Source organism: Tenrec ecaudatus, chromosome 16 (assembly GCF_050624435.1).
Source record: "Tenrec ecaudatus isolate mTenEca1 chromosome 16, mTenEca1.hap1, whole genome shotgun sequence".
In the NCBI taxonomy this organism is placed as follows: Eukaryota; Metazoa; Chordata; class Mammalia; order Afrosoricida; family Tenrecidae; genus Tenrec; species Tenrec ecaudatus.
This window is the reverse complement of record NC_134545.1, coordinates 9084670-9104118: the sequence shown is the minus strand read 5'-3', so window position 1 is coordinate 9104118 and position 19449 is coordinate 9084670. Positions and strand designations below refer to the sequence as shown.

Here is a 19449-nt window from a genome sequence, read left to right as displayed (position 1 = left end):
CACATGGGTAACCATGACCCACCAGGGAACCATGAGTACCAAAGCCAGCCAGGTTCATTCCAAGGCATCCTTTCCAAAGACAATAAAAAGGAAGTGTGTCTTTCTTCCCCTTTTAGCATTTCACAAGGCCAGGCTCAAACAACCCACAGTGACACACACTGTACTGAGGTCCTGGGGCCACAAGCACACAGCTTCTTGCCCTCATGTCCAGAGTAAAGCCACCCGACGCCCAAAGTTAATTGCTAGGTTCATGAGCAGTGGCCTTGTGGAAGTGGACCACCAAGCCTTTCTTCTGAGGACCCTGCGGGCAGCCTGGAACCAAGGCCTCTGCATGCGAGTCCAGCGCTCACCGCACATGGCACCGAGTGTGGGGAGGCCGCCTGATCCCCTCCCAGCCAGCAGGAGAACCCAGCCTGCAGACTGCATTCAGGTTACCTGGCTTGCAGGGCGCTGTGGCCATCAGTGTGCAGGACAGGAGGGCAGAGATTCTGCCTGGTAACAAGTACCAGGCGGCAGTCATAGCAGCCAAGAGACCTGCAACAGTGGGCATGTGCCGGTGGGAGCTGGACAGGGTGCTGGACAGGCTCTTCAGGGCCTTCACACAGGCACGGAGCAGGCGAGCAAGTCGTGAGGGCCATTGGCTTGTTCACTCTGTTCATGATTTGCTCCCCAAAGGGAAAGCTCTTTATTTTTTTAAAAAAGAACAATCCACAGAGGAATCTGGCACTTTGGGACTCTCTCCTTCTTTTGACATCGTTGGCTTTCCACCAGTGCGACACTTTGTAGCCCCTTCTAAGTGCGGTTGCCTGGAGAATCATGCATCCTCTGGGGATTGTCAGCTCTCACTGTGCCGTCGGTCTGTGGTCCTAGGGCATCGGCCCGGCCTGCTGTGTGACACCAATGGGTGCCGTGGTCACTTTGCCCTGCGGCTTCCCCACCACAGCGCTGTGAACAGTCAGATAGGCAGCAGGTCCCATCCCTGTCACGGCGCTCCCTCTGCATCACTGGGTCCCACCATCCCTTGCAGAGGCCACATAGCACTCAGATGGCATCTAGGATTGTGAAGGGAGCAGGTTACAGCTGTGCAGAGAAATGCTCAGGACACAGACCTTCAATCAGGACAGCTGCTTTGCTGCCGTGCCCGCAGGCAGGGCTCTCTGGACCTCAGCCTCTTGGCCTGGTCTCTGCCCTGCTTGGGCTATAGGACCAAGTCCTTTTAGGGCTACCAAGACAGGTCCAAATGCACCCTGCTCTTCTGTAAACCTCATCCCAAAGGCACTCAACTCCAGCTCCCACAATTCGGTGTCCCAGGGTCACCCGGCTACACGAGTAAAGCTTCTGGCCCCGAAGCGTTCAGTTTGCTTTGCTCTATGGGCTGGAAAATCCATGACTCTGAGCCAGGTTCTGTGCCACCACTCGTCAGGCATCTCCTGGATCACGGTGTGCCAGTCAGAGTGGGGGTTTATGGAGGTCGCATTATCAATGGAGTTTTAGCTCAGATAAGCCTTAGCAAGGGTCCAGTGGGACACTATTCCCATCCTGTCATTATTTCCCCAGGTCGAGAATGCATCATTGAAATAGACATACTTAGAACTGGCAGAAATACCATATTGGATCCCTGTAATGTGGATTAAAGGCTATTATGGCAGGAAGGTCAAGTAGACACCATTAGAACTGCCATTGCCTAGAACAATAGTAAACCAAAAGTAGTACCGCATTCCTGGAGGGATTGCAGACAGCAGTGTCACCATCAAAGACTTGAAGGATGCAGAGTGTGATTCCTACCACATCCCATTTTCATTCACCTATTTGACCTGCAAAGAAAACAGGTGGACCCTGGATAATGACAGTGGATGATCATAAACTTAACCACCTGGGGACTCCATTGCAGCTGCCATTCCACATGGGATTTCATCGCTGGAGCAAATTAATACTTCTCCTGGTACATGGAAGGCAACTATTGATCTGGCTAATGCCGTCTTCTCAACACTAGTCTCGAAGGACCACCAGAAGCAGTTTGCCTTCAGCTGGCAGGGCCAAGAATACACTTTCACACTTCTCCCCCAGGGGTACAACAACTCCTCTGCCCTCTGCCATCATTTAGTCCCCACAGACCTGAACCTTGTCTAATCCACAAACTCTCACACTGGTCCATTCTATTGAAGACATTATGCTAATGACCACTAAGGAGGATGTATTGAAGACTCTACATTCATTGGTACAACATCAGTGTGCAAGAGGTTGGGAAATTAACCCAACGAAGATTCAGGTGCCCACCACCTCGGTAAAATATCTAGGGGTCCAGTGGTGTGGGCAGGTCGAGACATTCCTACTAAAGTGAAGAATAAGCTATTGCATCTGCCCCATACCCCAAACCACTAAACAGGAGGCACAATGCCCAGTGGTCCTCTTTGGCTATTTGGAGGAAGCATATGTTTCATATGGGGGTTCTACCTCGACCTATTCATCAAGTGACAGCAAAGGCCTCCTATTCTGAGTGGGGCCCAGGACAAGAGAAGCTCTGCAGCAAGTTCAGGCGGCCGTGCCAGCTGCTTTGCCGCTGAGACCATGTGATCCAGCTGACCCGATGGTGCTAGAGGTGTCAGTTGGAGATAGAGATGCAGTGTGGGGTCTTTGGCAGGCCCCTGTAGGTGACTCACAGTGTGACCAGTGGGATTTTGGCATAAAGTCCTGCCATCCTGTGCAGACAACAACTCCCCCTGTGAAAAACAGCTGTTGGCCTGTTACTGGGCCCTGGTGGAGAATGAACCCCTCACCATGGGCCACCAAGTCACCATGAGGCCTGAGCTGCCCATCATGAACAGGGTACTGTCTGACCCACAGAGTCATCAAGTTGTACATGGGCAGGGACACTCCATAGCTAAATGGAAGAGGTATACACAAGATCCGGCTAGAGCAGGACCTGCAGGGACAAGTAAAGCGTATGAAGAAGTGGCCCAAATGCCCACAGTCCACTCCTATCACAGTGTTCAATGGTTGTCTGATTTCTACCAGCCTCCTCTATGGGGGCCTTTGCAGGCATGGGAGGGACAAACCCTGTCCCTACATCTAGCTCAGAGTGGGTCTGCTGTTGGTTCTCCTTCTCTGGACCCTACAAGACAGTCCTGAAGCCACACTGCCACTGCCACGTGTGCAGGTCTCAATTTGTCTCATTGCCAAAGCACACTCCCTGCATGGTGGCCTTGCTGACTCCTAGCCTCCCCAAGGGTCTCTCTGAGACTGGCACTGTTTACTTTTCCCACGGAGCTGCCAGTGGTTTTAACTGCTGACCAGGTGGATGGCAGCCCAGTGGCTAACCATGCGACCGCAGGGTCCTACAAGGCCCCATTGAAATCCCGCTCACTGAAATAAATCCTTTCTGAAGACAATGAAAAAAAAAGTAACACTTTCCTGCCCTTCAACATTGTACACCACATTCCCTGACTTCATTCCCACACTCAGCAACACAAACCCTCTGACTGATTCTCAAAAATGAGAATCCTGAGGCTCAGAGACCTCAGGGAACCTGCCCAAGGTCACCTAGGGGGATAAGAGGTGACCTCCAACCCATCTTGTCCGGTTCTGGGCGCTCTCTTTGAATGCTGCAGAGAGCTGGTGCAATAAGAGACTGCCCTAAGGCACCTTGGGAAGAAAGAGGTGCAGGCTGAAGAATCATCCACAAGTGACCCAATCTAGGTCCTGAAGATGAAGCCGCAACCACCGAGCAGTGGACGGGGACAGGGGGACAGGGGAGTTCCCCTCAGACAGGACCTAAGTAACCCCTATGTATGGAGGTCAGACTCCCCTCTCTTTATCCCCCATAATGGGGGAGGGGAATTTGAGTATGCACTTGGGAGTCACAGAATCCCTTGGCTCCTTTCACATCCACTCACCTCTCTTCCTAACTACCCCCGCTCCCTAGGCCCTTTGTGGAGTACCCACAGTCTACTTTCTTTCTTTTTTTTTGTTGCTTAAATCATGTTATTGGGGGCTCGTACTACTCTTTTCACAATCCATCCATCCATTCATGTCAAGCACACATGTAGTCATTGTCATTTTCAAAAGATTTCCTTTCTACTTGAGCCCTTGGTATCAGCTCCTCACTTTTGACCCTATCCTCCCTCCCTCATGAACCCTTGATAATTTATAATTATTATATTTTCATGTCTTACACTGACCGATCTCTCCCTTTACCCACTTCTCTCTTGTCCATCCCCCTGGGAGGGGGTTATAGCTAGGTCCTTGGTTCTCCCTTTCTTGCCCCACTCTCCCCTCACCCTCCTGGGTTTGCCACTCTCAATGTCGACCCTGAGCGGTTCATCTGTCCTGGATTCCCTGTGTTTCCAGCTCTTATCTGCACCAGTGTACATGCTTTGGTCTAGCCATATTTGTAAGGTAGAATTGGGGTCATGATAGTGGGGGGCGGGGAAGCACTAAAGAACTAGAGGAAAGGTGTATGCTTCACCGGTGCTAGACTGCACCCTGACTGGTTCTTCTCCTACCAGCGACCCTTCTGAAAGGGATGTCCAATTGCCCACGTATAGGCTTTGGGTCTCCATGCCTCTCTCCCGGTCATTCACAATGATATGCTTTTTTGTTCTGGTTGTATGATGCTGGTGTGCTTCCTCCATGTGGGATTTGTTGCTTCTCAGCTAGATAGCCACTTGTTTATCTTCAAGTCTTTAAGACCTCACAGGCGATATCTTTTCATCACTGGGCACCATCAGCTTTCTTCACCACATTTGCATATGCACCCATTTTGTCTTCAGCAATCTGTCGGGAAGGTGAGCATCACAGAATGCTGGATTCTTAGAACACAGAAAGTGTTCTTTCATTGAAGGAGTCCTTGAGCAGAGGCCCAAGGTCCATGTGCTACCGTAGTATTAAACTTATAAATACATGTACATAGATGTATTTCCCCATCGTCATATAGAAATATATTTACATGTACACATGCCTGTATTTAGACCTCTGTAAATGCCCTTTGCCTCCTCGTCCTTTGCTCTACTTCCTGTTACTTTCCTCTCGTCCCCCTACATGTTCAGATTTCACTTGGGGTTCAGCAATTGCTGTTTTGCTTCTTTCTTTGCCTCTTTTGGTTATATGGCCCTCGATTGAGCCCTACCAGGCTTCCCATGCCCTCCTTGCCATGAATTATATATCACTTGTTGTTCCCTCCTCCCTGGGTTTGTATACACCTACTTCCTTTCTGCCACCTCCGCGTCTCCCATGTGCCCTCGACCCCACCTTGGAACCATCACACCCTTGTTTTCTCCGCTGGATTGGTTATCCTGCCTATCTTACCTCGATAGACACGCAGAGATAATAATATTACCAAAACAATGCAGCGCTAAACAAAGTATCAAAAAACACAACACAACCAGCCTCCCTGAGCTGTGGGAACAGGGGAGGAGAATGCGGCGGGGAGTGGGGGTGGGGGTTCTGAGTGACCCCGGAGGGACAAACAGCCCTGCTAGACCACTTGCTTTCCACATTCCAACCTGTCCCTTGGTCCTTCCCGATGGGATTTAGGCTCCAGACTGGAAGCAGCCAGGGGGAGGTCCCCGCGGGCTCAGGGAAAACCACCTCCACCTCCAATGCACTTAAGGCAACCTTCACAGTATCTACTGTGCCTGTGCAAGAGGGGGCGGGCCTGGTCAGTATGGGAGGGGCCTGCGCAGGCCGGGGGTGGGGCCATCCCGACCAATAGGAAACTGCGACCGGACCGGGAGAGAGGTGTGCTCAAGCAACCTACCTGCTCCCTTTCTCAGAAATCCCTCTGGTCCGAAGATGATCTAGGTTTGGCTAACAGAGTCAAGTGGGTTGTTTGTTTTTGCCTTTGTTTTGCCGAAAAGAGAGTAACTCCAGTCACGTGGTTTCCCCCGGGACTAAATTGAACAATTCTTTCATGAACGTGTGCCAAGTGCTGGGCTGTGAGGAGATTGGTATTTCTAGGATGAGAGCCCGGATGCCAGTTACTCTCAGTTCGGCTTATTGGGTGATTTGGTGATTACTGAGGCCCTCAAACAGAGCCCTGGTAGCATGGTGATGCCAGGTGGGCTGCCAGTAGTTTGAATCCAGCACCTGCTCCGAGGGAGAAAGATGGGGCTTTCTACTCCTGTGATGAGTTCTGGTCTTGGCAATTCACCGGAGCAGGTTTCCCTGCCCTGCCGTATAGGGTCAGGCTGAGTGGGCATCAACTGAGTGGCAGTGTGTCTAGTCCAGGGTGAAACCCCCAGGCCACCTGGGAAGACAGGCCTGGTGAGCTGCCTCCCAGAGGCCGCAGCCTTGACAGCGGGCAGGAGCCTCCTCCTCTGGCTGATCCGAGTGGACTGGACAGCAGCCAACAGCATCCATGTTATTAACTGGACGGGAGGCTGCTGTGACCATCAGGTGAACCCACACCTCCGTTTGCTCACTTGGTGTGCTTCGGTGCCGTGAGTCAGTTCCGACCCCCAGTGACCCTGCTCTCCACTGAATAAGCACATGCTCTTGGGGCCCAACCTCCATGGGACTACTGAGGGGGATCTTCTGGCCTGTGGACCTTTCATCCTGTTCAGGGCCCCTTCCCTTTATGCTTCCTTGTGGGTGACCTCCTGTGACGTAATGGTCACTTGCTAGGGTCACTGAGTGACTAGCTTGTCAGAGATTTGAGGGACGCTTAGGAAGGTTCCCAAAGCCATCCACCTACAAGTCCCTGAGGGCGCCCTGGTAGCATACCGGTTGAGTACCAGGCTACTGATCAAACGTGGGCGGCTGCTCAAGGAAAGACCAGGGTTGGGATCCTGTGAGCAGGCAGCCAAGGAGCCCCAGGGGCAGTGTTGCCTTGTCCACAGGCCACTAGGCGTCCATCAGAGGTGCGTGGGGATCAATATCAACATAGTCACTTAGGGGCTGCTGCTGCTCCCTGCTGTGAGCTCCTGGCTCCCCTTAAAAGTGTGGCCATCTCACTCCCCAAGACTGTCTCCCTTTTCCCTTTGTATCTATCTGTCTTTGGCTCCCTCTAACCTCTCTCCAGCCCATCCTTTATCACTTTCCCCTTTGTCTGTCCCTCTGCTTTCCCTAACATGATGTCCTTCTCTAGAGACGGATGCCGCAGATTAAACAGTCCAAAGGATGGAAGGCAAACGCTCGCCATCCTGACTTCCAAGGATAATCCTGGGCTGGCCAAGAGCAAAGCAACATGCACAGCAAAGGGGACGTGGGCCCCAAAGTGCAATTCCATACACAGGCCCTCTCTGTCAGCCTCTGATGGTGTGAGGAGCCCGTTGGAGACGTTTCAGGGCAGGAAGCGCCTTCCTGGTCGCTGTTTTTCTGATAGACTTTCCTCCTCTGCCTGCCCTACTCACTCTGCTGCCCTGCAATGTCTGAGTAGACATAACTCACACCTGGTGGGCAAATGGGCCAGCGATGTAGTACTTCAGAGTTCAGGTGTTTCCATCTGATCCATAGCACACCAACCACTGTCCACTCACAGTCACCCTCTAGGACGGAGCAGAACCACCTCCCTCCTGGTTAGCAGACCCACAGGGAAGTGAGTGGATTCTGACTCATAGAGACCAGACAGGACTGAGTGGACCTAACTGCTCCCATGGGTACTGAGACTGTGGTAGCAGACAGGTTCATCTTTGTTGCTCAGAGGGGCTACTTGGTTTGGTCTCCCGGCCCCACCCCCACCCAACAGCACCCCGGGCCGCATTCCCCTCAGATACATGTAGTCACTTCCTGACTCCTCCATCTCTGTGCTCTTGGGAAAGAGACCTCCTTCTCAGAGGTTGAGGTCCTCATGCATCATGCAGATGAGCACCCATCACATCCATGACTGGCAATCTGTGCGGAGCTGGGCATACCCCTAAGGCCAGCCTCATGGAGCTGCTTGCAGGATGCTCCCAGGCTAGAGACAAAGCACCTGGAGACACGGGCCTTTCCACAGGTGCTTTAATGGAGGCAGGGTGTACGCAAAGGCACCTGGGAGGCTCCAGTCAGAGGGGGTCCTCAGCTCTCACAGTGCTCCTTGGAGTCCAGATTCTTGTTCTCAGGGTTGTATGGTGCCTTTGAAATGCAGATGGTCGCATTGTGATCACACTCACAGATGAAGGCCTGGCATTCATTGTTGCTACCTGGTGAAGGACAAAGGCAAAGGAGGGCAGACACAAGGTAGAACCTGGATGGGACACTTAGGGACTTGAAGGCAAACATGAGGCCTAAATAGGGCATCTGGTATCTGACTCTATCTCAGAGGGCTCACCGTGAGCAACAGCTGCATAACTTGATGGTTAAAGCCAGAGCCTTTGAAAGCAGATGCGCCTGGTTTCCAATGGCCGGGTCCACCACGCGTAAGCTCTGTGGTTTGGGCACCAGCTAGTGTATTGAACCTCAGCTCCCTCATCTGGGAATTGGGCTACATGCTTAGCTCAGGGCATATGCTCCAGGCCTCCTAAACACTGATTCTCAGGCAGCGTTCTGAATCAGGAAGCACTGTAGCCAGGCCGCCATGCACAGAGTCAGCGACCAGCAGAGAAACCATCGAAAGCCAAGCGCCACCCCTGGGACGACGTGGGGAAGGAGAGCAGAAATGGATGCCCAGCTTGAAGACTGTAAGCAGCATCGCTGAATTGAATGTGGACAGGTCTTTGAGATTGTGTTTGATGTCACTGAATTTTGTCCCCACCTGCCCTGTCCCCGCCATGCCCCAAGTGCCTGTAGTACATTGCTGCCGAGAGTCACAATCCCAGTTGGGGGTGGACTGACTGTGATGTGCAGGAGTTCAGGATCAGTGCAGGCTGGGTGTGAGTCAGTCTCTTTGGAGACATAAAAGAGATGGACTTCTCAGTGAGGGGCAGAGATTGGTCAAGTCACAGGTAAGGCACTCACGGATTGAGGCCCAGAAGGGACAAAGGCTTCCATCAGAACAGACAGAGGGAAAGCCTGCCCCCAAGCAGCCCCTTGAAATTGGGCTCCTACCTCCTAACGTGTGAGAAAATAAAGTTCTATTGATTAAAGCCACCCCTTCTCACGTTTCTGCTCTAGCAACGCTAGATAGGTGTGAAAGTGGATAATTTGTTCCACGGTGAAGCAATAGATACCGACATAGAGACATGAACACCACCTTCCATGAGCTTCCCAGCTCCATGACTGAGCCTCAGCTTTCTCATGTGCATAAGAGAGATAATACTAGTCTCTCATAGCGATGTCATAGTATTAAAGAGACACACACTGACCAAAGGAAAGGGAGCAATAGATGATGGGCATCATAATGCTTTCAAATCCCCTTGCCCCTTGCCCCCTTCCTCCCCCCCAACACACACTGGGCCTAGAGGCCAATGAGGAGTGGAGACGTACTGCTGCAGGTGATGTCATTGCCCGAACATGTGAAGTCATAGATCATTCTGTATACATTTTCATGATGGAATTTGCAGCTGCTCAGATCACTGGCCTGCCGGTAGCAGGATTCATGAGTTTGGCAACACCTGGAGGGCGAGCGGAAGAGAACTGAGTCTGCAGCAGGATTCAGGGCCATAGGTCCTGTTTCCTCTCACACCAGGTAGAGTTGAGATGTTGTAAGACAGAAGGTCCTGCGGCCTGCAGGAAGCCAACAACCCCTTTCTCTCCCCTGCCCCACCTTTTTAGGTCCTTTCATCACGTGTTTGTTGGCAGCGACTTTAACAGGGTCCCACAAGCGACTGATACTTCAAGGCCTTTGAGTGGATTCCAAATCAGAAGGAAGCTACAAACCTTCCCAAGACTTTAAGCCATTGTAGAAGCACCAAACCTCCTCTTCCTTGTGTAGCGCGGCTGGTGAGTTTGAACTGCCCATCTTGCAGTGAAGAATGGAAAACTTAATGCACTGTCACTGAGAAGATGCTGAGTCATAGTGACCCTGAATGTAGGGCAGGTACAACTGCCCTGGAGGATTTGAAAGCCTGTCAGTCTAAATCAGGGCAGAAAACCCAACCTTTTCTCTACATAGTGGCTGGTGTAGAAATGAACATGGTAGGAAACTATATGTCCTAAAGATGCAGTCATAGTTTTAAAGCAGGACTTCAAACTGGTTCACACGTTCCATGGCTAGAGAGTGAATCAGAATCTACGCTGTTAAGAGCCCAGAATCACCTTGTTAAAATGTAGATTCAGGATCAGTACATCTGGGTTGGAAACAGCAGTTCTCCACATGAGGGTAGAGGGAGCTTACCCTGCTGGGAGCCCCAGCCCTGGGGGTAGAGTGGGTAATAACCCAGCTGCTAATGGTAGGTCAGTGGTTTGATTGCACCAGCTGCTCCGTGGGAGAAAGCTGAGGCTGTCTACTCTGTAAAGGGGTCCTCTGGGACGCCCTGTGGCGAAGATCTAGTCTGTGCAATAGAAGCGGGTCCCTGGAGTGAGAATGGGCTCCCTGGGTGTAGGCAGAAGGCACCTGGACTGTTGGGTTGATGTGCATTGCTGTTCGGTGCCGCTGGAGGGCAGTAGGAGGCACGTTCCCACAGCCCCAGCTGCTTCAGGAAGCACGGGATGGACACAGGGTCCTCTTGCAGCTGCTGGGATCTGGGGAGTCCACATGCCACGTGCAAGTCCTCTCCCTGTGCCTCGCTTGGGGGCCACGTGAGATCTTTGTCCTGTGCCTTTCCCCCACCTCTCCCCTCACCCACCAAGCCACTCCCTTCCCTCCAGATGGCTCACCTGTCCAGTTCATCGACTGGAGCGCCCGATCCGCCCTTCCCACAATGGCAGCCGTAGTTCTTGTAAGCCATGCGGCCTCTGCTGGGGATGGCACACTGCAGCATGTGGAGGAACTCAAACAGCGCCCGGGGTCTGAAGTTCAATTCCACTGAGGCAGTCACTGTGAGGAGAGACAGTCAGAGGTCAAGTCCTGCCTGGCAGGCTCGGTGAAACCACAGTGCCGCTGGCCGGCCTCTCAGTCTGTCGCTTGGCCCAAGGTCGCCTGGGAAAAAGAGCTGCCCACCAGAAACAGGTAAGGTGCGTGTGCTTGCTTGGTTGGTGTGTTTACATGGGAATATTTACCTGTCGCTGCTACATTCCAAAACCTGCGAAGTTACTAATCTATTTTCTGCCTCTATGAATCTATTAAAATATTTTACATAAACATCTTGCTGCATATGGCCATTGTGTGTGGCTTCTGTTGCTTAGAATAGTGCTTTCCCGGCTCATCTGGGTGGGATTCACACTGATGCTAACAGAGCGTCCCCTGTGTATGCATTCTGTGTATGCGTCACTTGGGCTGTTTCTGCTGCGGGGTTGTCACACACAGCTCTGCCAGGACATTCAGGGACACCTTTTGGGTGAATGGGTTTCAATAGGATGCCTCCTGCCATCCCTATCAGTCAGCATTGGCTGCGTGGCAATGAGAATGAGTCATCCTTTCTCCAACAACTATTTCTGGGGCAGCAACTACATGCCCTGGTGGCAGCGTGGGGTAGATGTTGGGCGGCCAGCTGAGGTTGGTGGTTCGAACGCACCAGCCGCCCTCCGGGAGAAACAGGAGTCTGTGTTCCTGCAAAGATTTCCTGACTCAGAAGAGCCTCGGGAGCTGGATGGGACCGGGGGCCGCAGGTTTGCTTGCGGTTTCCTGTGTGCTAGGCATGGTGCTCAGATCTGAAGAGACAGCCGAGCAGAGGAGGGTGCTGGGACAGAGTCTCCTGGGACACTGTGGGGGGATGGAGGGGAGAAAAAGGGGTCGCTCAGTGTGAAGGGATGGGGTTGGACGGGGTGGGGTTGAACGGGGTGACAGGCATTAGGGTAGGTTCTTACCAAAGAACCAGAGAGCTTAGAAGACATCTCCAGCCAGCAGGAGAACCCAGCCTGCAGACTGCATTAGTGTTACTTGGCTTGCAGGGCGCTGTGGCCATCAGTGTGCAGGACAGGAGGGCAGAGATTCTGCCTGGGAACAAGTACCAGGCGGCAGTCATAGCAGCAAAGAGACCTGCAACAGTGGGCATGTGCTGGTGGGACCTGGACAGAGGGTTGGACAGGCTCTTCAGCGCCTTCACACAGGCACGGAGCAGGCGACCAAGTCGTGAGGGCCGTGGGCTTGTTCGCTCTGTTCATGATTTGCTCCCCAAAGGGAAAGCTCTTTTTTTAAAAAAAGAACAATCCACAGAGGAATCTGGCACTTTGGGACGCTCTCCTTCTTTTGACATCGTTGGCTTTCCACCAATGCGACACTTTCTAGCCCCTTCTGAGTGCGGTCACCTAGAGAATCATGCATCCTCTGGGGATTGTCAGCTCTCACTGTGCCCTCGGTCTGTGGTCCTACGGCATCGGCCCGGCCTGCTGTGTGACACCAAGGTGTGCCGTGGTCACTCTGCCCTGCGGCTCCCCCACCACAGCGCTGTGAACAGAGTCAGAGAGGCAGCAGGTCCCATCCCTGTGACGGCGCTCCCTCTGTGTCAATGGGTCCCACCGTCCCATGCAGAGGCCACATAGCACTCAGATGGCATCTAGGATTGTGAAGGGAGCAGGTTACAGCTGTGCAGAGAAATGCTCAGGACACAGACCTTCAATCAGGACAGCTGCTCTGCTGCCGTGCCCGCAGGCTGGGCTCTCTGGCCTTCAGGCTCTTGGTCTGGCCTGCCCTGCTTGGGCTATCGGCCCAAGCTCTTTTAGGGCTCCCAAGGCAGGTCCAAAGGGCACCCACCCTTCTGTAAACCTCATCCCAAAGTCACTCAGCTCCAGCTCCCCAATTCGGTGTCAGAGAGTCTCTTGGCTACATGAGCCAAGCTTCTGGCCCCAAAGCGTTCAATTTAATTTGCTCTGTGGGCTGGACAATGCACCGTTCTGAGCCTGGCTCTGTGCCACCGCTCCTCAGGCATCTCCTGGATCAAGGAGGTTCAATGAGCAGGAACCTTGGGATCCAAAGGACGGGCTGTGCCCTGGGCTCTCTGTTGTGCACAGTGGAGAGAGCTCCCCTTCCTGTTTCTGAGACAGCTGATCTCCTATCCGTTTTGAAAGTGGATCGCCAGGAGGAATAGTGAGTGGTGCCACTCCAGCTTCCATCCCTTGGTTCCTGGACCCATGAATTCTGGCTGTTAGAGACACAGCACCAAGTATTGCCCACTGGTTCTGAACTGATACAGCCTCCTGGAGAACACTGTCCTAGACCCGCAAGTTGCTGCCACCTAGCTGGCACCGTAATGGTGTCTTTAGAGGCCATGCCATCGTTGTGTCAAGCCAGCTGCTTCAGGATGATGAGGAACAAGATACGACAGTAGATTCCCTGATTCTGGCCCCAAGGCTGCACTGCATTTGCTGTGAAGTGAGTCCTTGATCTGAAGCAATGCTCTGTGGGGTGCCATGCCGGAGGATGAGGCATTCTGTGAGTACACGAATGGAGGTAAGAGCAGAAACACTGCCGGCATTTAAGGCACATCTATATCCAGAGTAGGTGTCTGTTTCAGTAAGAACAAAGCCACGGCCCCTCCATGACGGAAGTGGTCCTATGAGATTTCCCCGAGGAATGGGCCCATATCTGGAACTTAATTTTGGTTCCTGCTGCTGGCAGATGGGCCACTCAGCAGTGGCAGTGGCCAAGTCAGCCTTGGTGAGTGGAAATTGATGATGCTGTGCCCATGCATAACCTCCATGCCTGCCAACATGTCTACTTTGTTCATGTGCCCATTGGGCGATGACAGGAGTGGCAGAGAAAGAGGAGAGCCAGTCTCCACAGTGCGAGTCACGTGATCCACTTGATGGTTAACGTCCTCCTCTTCAGAGGTAACCCTTTGGTACTTTCACATGGGACCCAATTATCTTCACTTTCTCAGCCCATTCAGAGAGGTCTAGCCACAGACCTCTTCCCCATACCTCCTGGTCACTAATTTTTCAATCATATTCCTTGCAATTCCCAGACCTGAGCCAGTTGACAAACCCACAGCTCCTTGATGAGGGGAAGGCCAGGTCCCTTTGAAGAAGGACTCTAAGTTTGTTGTTATTTTGTGGTACGTTGTTGCTCAGTTTTGCTTTTGTACATGTTATTATCTCCGCAGGTCTGTCTAAATAAGATAAGCTGGATGAACAATCTTGAGGAGAAAACAACAGGAGCCACAGTTCCGGGGGGACATGGGAGAGGAGGAGGTGGGTTAAAGGGTAGTGGTGTTAAGAAACCCAGGGACAAGGGAACAACAAGTGATCCAAATCGGTGGTCAGGAAGGTGTCAGAGGCCTCGTAGGGCCTGATCAAGGGTAATGAATGTAACTAATTGGAATTACTGACACCCAAATGAAGACTGAGCCTGATAGTGGGACAAGAGGAAAATCAAAGGAAACAGAGAAAGATCTCGGAGGAAAAGGGCATTCAAAGAGGTCTAAATAAAGGCATGTACTTATGTAAATATATTTCTATATGAGGATGGGGAAATAGATCTATGTTCATAGATTTATAAATTTTGTATGAAGGTAGCAGAAGGATATTGGGCACCAGTCAAATACTCCCTCAATGCAAGAATACTTTCTCCTATTAAATTGGCATTCTATGATGCTCACCTTCCTGACACAATCGCTGAAGACAAAGCAGTCAAAAAACCAAATATGGTGAAGGAAGCTGATGGTGCTCGGCTATCAAAAGATATAGCATCTGGGGTCTTAACGGCTTGAAGGTAAACAAGGCCATCTAGCTCAGAAGCAACAAATCCCACTTGGAAGAAGCATATCAGCCTGCGTGAACACGAGATGTCAAAGAGATCAGGTATCAGGCATCATCAGAACAAAAACTCATATAATTGTGAAAGATGGGTGAAGTTCAGATGGAGACCCAAAGGCCATCTGTAGACAATTGGAGATCCCCTTGCAGAGGGCTTTTGGAGAGGGTGTGGGCCAGTTTGAGTGCAATGTAGCAATGATGAAATATGCAGCTTTCCTCTAGTTCCAAAATGCTCCCTTCACTCCCACTCCCCACTATCATGATCCTTAATTCTACCTTATAAATCAGACTAGACCAGATGATGGACACTGGTACAGACAGGAAGTGGAAACACAGGGAATCCAGGGTATATGATCCCTTCAGGACCAGTGGTGTGAGTGGTGATACTGGGAAGGTGGAAGGAGGATGGGTCGGAAAGGGGGAACCGATAATGAGGATCTACATATAACCTACTCCCTGGGGGACGGACAACAGGAAAGTGGGTGAAGGGAGACGTCGGACTGGGCAAGATATGGCAAAACAATAATTTGTGAACTATCAAGGGCTCATGAGGGAGGCGAGAGGGGGAAGGTAGGGAAAAAATGAGGAGCTGAAGCCAGGGGTTTAGGTGGAGAGCAAATGTTTTCAGAGTGATGAGGTCAATGACTATACAAATGTGCTTCACATGATTGATGTATGTGTGGAGTGTGATGAGAGTATATGAGCCCCTCATAAAACGATATAAAAAAGAAGAAGGCTCCTCCTACATCACTGAAGGTCTGTACTGTTGGTCTGTTTCCTAGCCTTCCCCAAGGGGACCAGCCACTTTTCACAAGCGTGTCTGTTCATTGGGGGAAAGGAAATCATCACACTTTTTGGGGTTACTGGACACTGGCTCTGAACTGACACTATTTCCAGGAGACCAAAAGTTTTTCACGACGTGCCAGTCAGAGGGGGGCATATGGAAGTCCAATTATCAATGGAGTTTTAGGTCAGATACACCTTACCAAGGGTCCAGTGGGACCCCTGTTCTCATCCTGTCATTATTTCTCCAGTTCCAGAATGCATCATTGGGATACACATATTAGAAACTGGCAGAACCACCATATTGGGTCCCTGAAATGTGGAAAAAGGATATTATGGTAGGAAGGCCAAGTGGACACCATTAGAACTGCCATTGCCTAGAAAACTAGTAAACCAAAAGCAGTACCGCATTGCTGGAGGGATTCCAGAGACCAGTGCCACCATCACAGATTTGAATGATGCTGGGGTGGTGATTCCTACCACATCCCCAATTTATTCACCTCTTTAGCCTTCAAAGAAAACAGATGGACCCTGGAGAATGACAGTAGATTATCAGAAACTTAACCATGTGGGGACTCCAATTGCAGCTGCCCTTCCAGATGGGATTTCATCGCTGGAGCAAATTAATACTTCTCCTGGTACATGGTATGCAACTATTGATCTGGCTAATGCCGTCTTCTCAACACTAGTCTCAAAGGACCACCAGAAGCAGTTTGCCTTCAGCTGGCAGGGCCAACAATACACTTTCACACTTCTCCCCCAGGGGTACAACAACTCCTCTGCCCGGTGCCATCATTTAGTCCCCAGAGACCTGAACCTTGTCTAATCCACAAACTCTCACACTGGTCCATTCTAATGAAGACATTATGCTTATTGACCACTAAGAAGGATGTATCGAAGACTCTAGATTCATTGGTACAACATCAGTGTGCAAGAGGTTGGGAAATTAACCCAACGAAGATTCAGGCACCCGCCACCACGGTAAAATATCTAGGGGTCCAGTGGTGTGGGGAGGTCGAGACATTCCTACTAAAGTGAAGAATAAGCTATTGCATCTGCCCCACACCCCAAACCACTAAACAGGAGGCACAATGCCCCGTGGTCCTCTTTGGATATTTGGAGGAAGCATAACCCTCATATGAGGGTTCTACCTCGACCTATTTATCAAGTGACACCAAAGCGTCCTATTCTGAGTGGGGCCCAGGACAAGAAAAGGCTCTGCAGGAGGTTCAGGCGGCCGTGCCAGCTGCTTTGCCGCTGAGACCATGTGATCCAGCTGACCCGATGGTGCTAGAGGTGTCAGTTGGAGATAGAGATGCAGTGTGGGGTCTTTGGCAGGCCCCTGTAGGTGACTCACAGTGTGACCACTGGGATTTTGGCATAAAGTCCTGCTCCTGTGCAGACAATTCCCCCTTTGAAAAACAGCTGTTGGCCTGTTACTGGGCCCTGGTGGAGATTGAACACCCCCCATGGGCCACCAAGTCACCATGAGGCCTGAGCTGCCCATCATGAACCAGGTACTTTCTGACCCACAGAGTCATCAAGTTGTACGTGGGCAGGTACACTCCATTGTTAAATGGAAGAGGTATATACAAGATCCGGCTAGAGCAGGACCTGCAGGGACAAGTAAAGTGTATGAAGAAGTGGCCCAAATGCCCACAGTCCACTCCTATCACAGTGTTCAATGGTTGTCTGATTTCTTCCCAGCCTCCTCTATGGGGGCCTTTGCAGGCATGGGAGGGACAAACCCTGTCCCTACATCTAGCTCAGAGTGGGTCTGCTGTTGGTTCTCCTTCTCTGGACCCTACAAGACAGTGCTGAAGCCACACTGCCACTGCCACGTGTGCAGGTCTCTGAATTTGTCTCATTGCCAAAGCACATTCACTGCATGGCGGCCATGCTGACTCCTAGCCTCCCCACGGGGCTTTCTGAGACTGGAACTGTTTACTTTTCCCACGGAGCTGCCAGTGGTTTTAACTGCTGACCAGGTGGATGGCTGCCCAGTGGCTAACCATGCGACCGCCAGGGTCCTACAAGGCCCCATTGAAATCCCGCTCACTGAAATAAATCCTTTCTGAAGACAATGAAAATGAAGTACCCCCTTCATTCCCCCGAACATTTTAAAACACAATTCCTGACTTAATACCCACACTCAGTAACACAAGCCCTCTGACTGATTCTCCAAAATGAGGATTGAGACTAAAAGACCTCAGGGAACTTGCCCAGGCTCAGCTAGGGCAATCAGGTCTGATCTGCATCCCATTCTGTCCGGTTCTGGGAGCTCTCTGTGAACGCTGCAGAGAGCTGGTGCAATAAGAAACTGCCCTAAGGCACCTTGGGAAGAAAGAGGGACAGGCTGAAGAATCATCCACAAGTGACCCAATCTAGGTCCTGAAAATGAAGCCGGGACCCCTGAGGAGCGGACGGGGAGAGGGGGCAAGGGGAGTTCTCCACAGACAGGCACTAAGTAACCCCGATGTATGGGGTCAGATTCCCATCTCTTTATAAGCCCAGTAATTGGGGAGGGGATTTGAGTATGGACTTGGGGGCCACAGAGACCCTTGGTTCCCTCAACATCCACTCACCTCTCCTCCTAGCCATCCCCACTCCCTAGGCCCTTTTTGGATTACCTACACTCCTTTCCAGACCATCCCTAACCACCCTCCCTTCCTAGACTGCAATCAAATCCTGGCCTGAGTTACCAACTGGAATTGACAGGAAGAAACTTGGGAACATGGGAGGGGAGTGCTGAGGGGAGGGGGGCACAGAGTGACACCCAGAAGGACAAACAACCCTTGCTAGACCACTTGCTTTCCACATTCAAACCTTTCATCTGGCCCTTCCGATGGGATTCAGGCTCCGGCCTAGGAGCAGCCAGGGGCAAGGGTCGCCAGCAGAACCGCAGCCACCAGCAACTCTTTTAGCCAACCCTCACAGGGGCCACTGAGCCTGCGCAAGAGGAGGTGGGCCTGGGCGCGGTGGGCGGGGCCTGAGCAGGGTGGGAGGGACATGAGCAGGGTGGGCGGGACCTGAGCAGGGTGGGAGATCCCTAAGCAGGTTGGGAGATGCCTGCGCAGTCGGGGGGCTGGGCCAACCTGACCAATAGGAAACTGCGACCGGACCCAGAGACACCTGTGCACACAGCAATCTACCTGCTCCCTGACTCAGATGTCCCTCTGCCGTGAAGATGGTCTAGGTTGCGCTGAGTCAAGCGGCTTGTTTGTTTGTCCAAAGGAGGTAACCCTGGCCCGGTCGTTTCCCCCCCACCCCCACCGGACTGCATCTGTTGGTGCCTAAATTGTACAATTCTTTCATGAACGTGTGTGAAGTGCTGGGCGCTGTGAGGAGATTGGCAATTCTTGCATGAGAGCCCGGATGCCAGTTACTCTCAGTTCGGCTTATTGGGTGAGTTGGTGATTACTGAGGCCCTCAAACGGAGCCCTGGTAGCATAGTGATACCAGCTGGGCTGCAAATCTCAAGGCCAGCAGTTTGAATCCACCACCTGCTCAGAGGGAGCTTTCTACTCCTGTGACGAGTTATGGTCTTGACAACTCACCGGAGCAGGTCTTCCCTGCCCTATAGGGTCAGGCTGAGTGGGCTTCAACTGGGTGGCGGTGCGTCCAGTCCAGTGTAAACCCTCTAGGGACACCTGGGAAGACAGGCCTGGTGAGCTGCCTCCCAAAGGCCACAGCCTCGACAGCGGGCAGGAGCCTTCTCCTCTGGCCGATCCGAGTGGACTGGACAGCAGCCAACAGCAGCCCCGTTATTAACTGGACAGGAGGCTGCTGTGACCATCAGGTGAACCCACACCTCCGTTTGCTCACTTGGCGTGCTTCGGTGCCATGAGTCAGTTCCGACCCCCAGTGACCCTGCTTTCCACTGAATAAGACCCCACCCGGTCCCAGCCATTCTCACAATGGTTCCTGAGCTTGTGGTCTTTATCACATTGAGGTCTTGCCCTTTTCTCTGCCCCTCTGCTTTCCCAAGCATGATGTTCTTCTCTAGGGACGGATGCC

General features: G+C 52.0%; 1 pseudogene; it reads left to right on the top strand.

Annotated features, from left to right (window-relative positions):
• The first annotated feature begins 1370 nt into the window (after positions 1–1370).
• On the top strand, positions 1371–17761 carry LOC142429603 (uncharacterized; annotated as a pseudogene).
• Positions 17762–19449: the final 1688 nt, after the last annotated feature.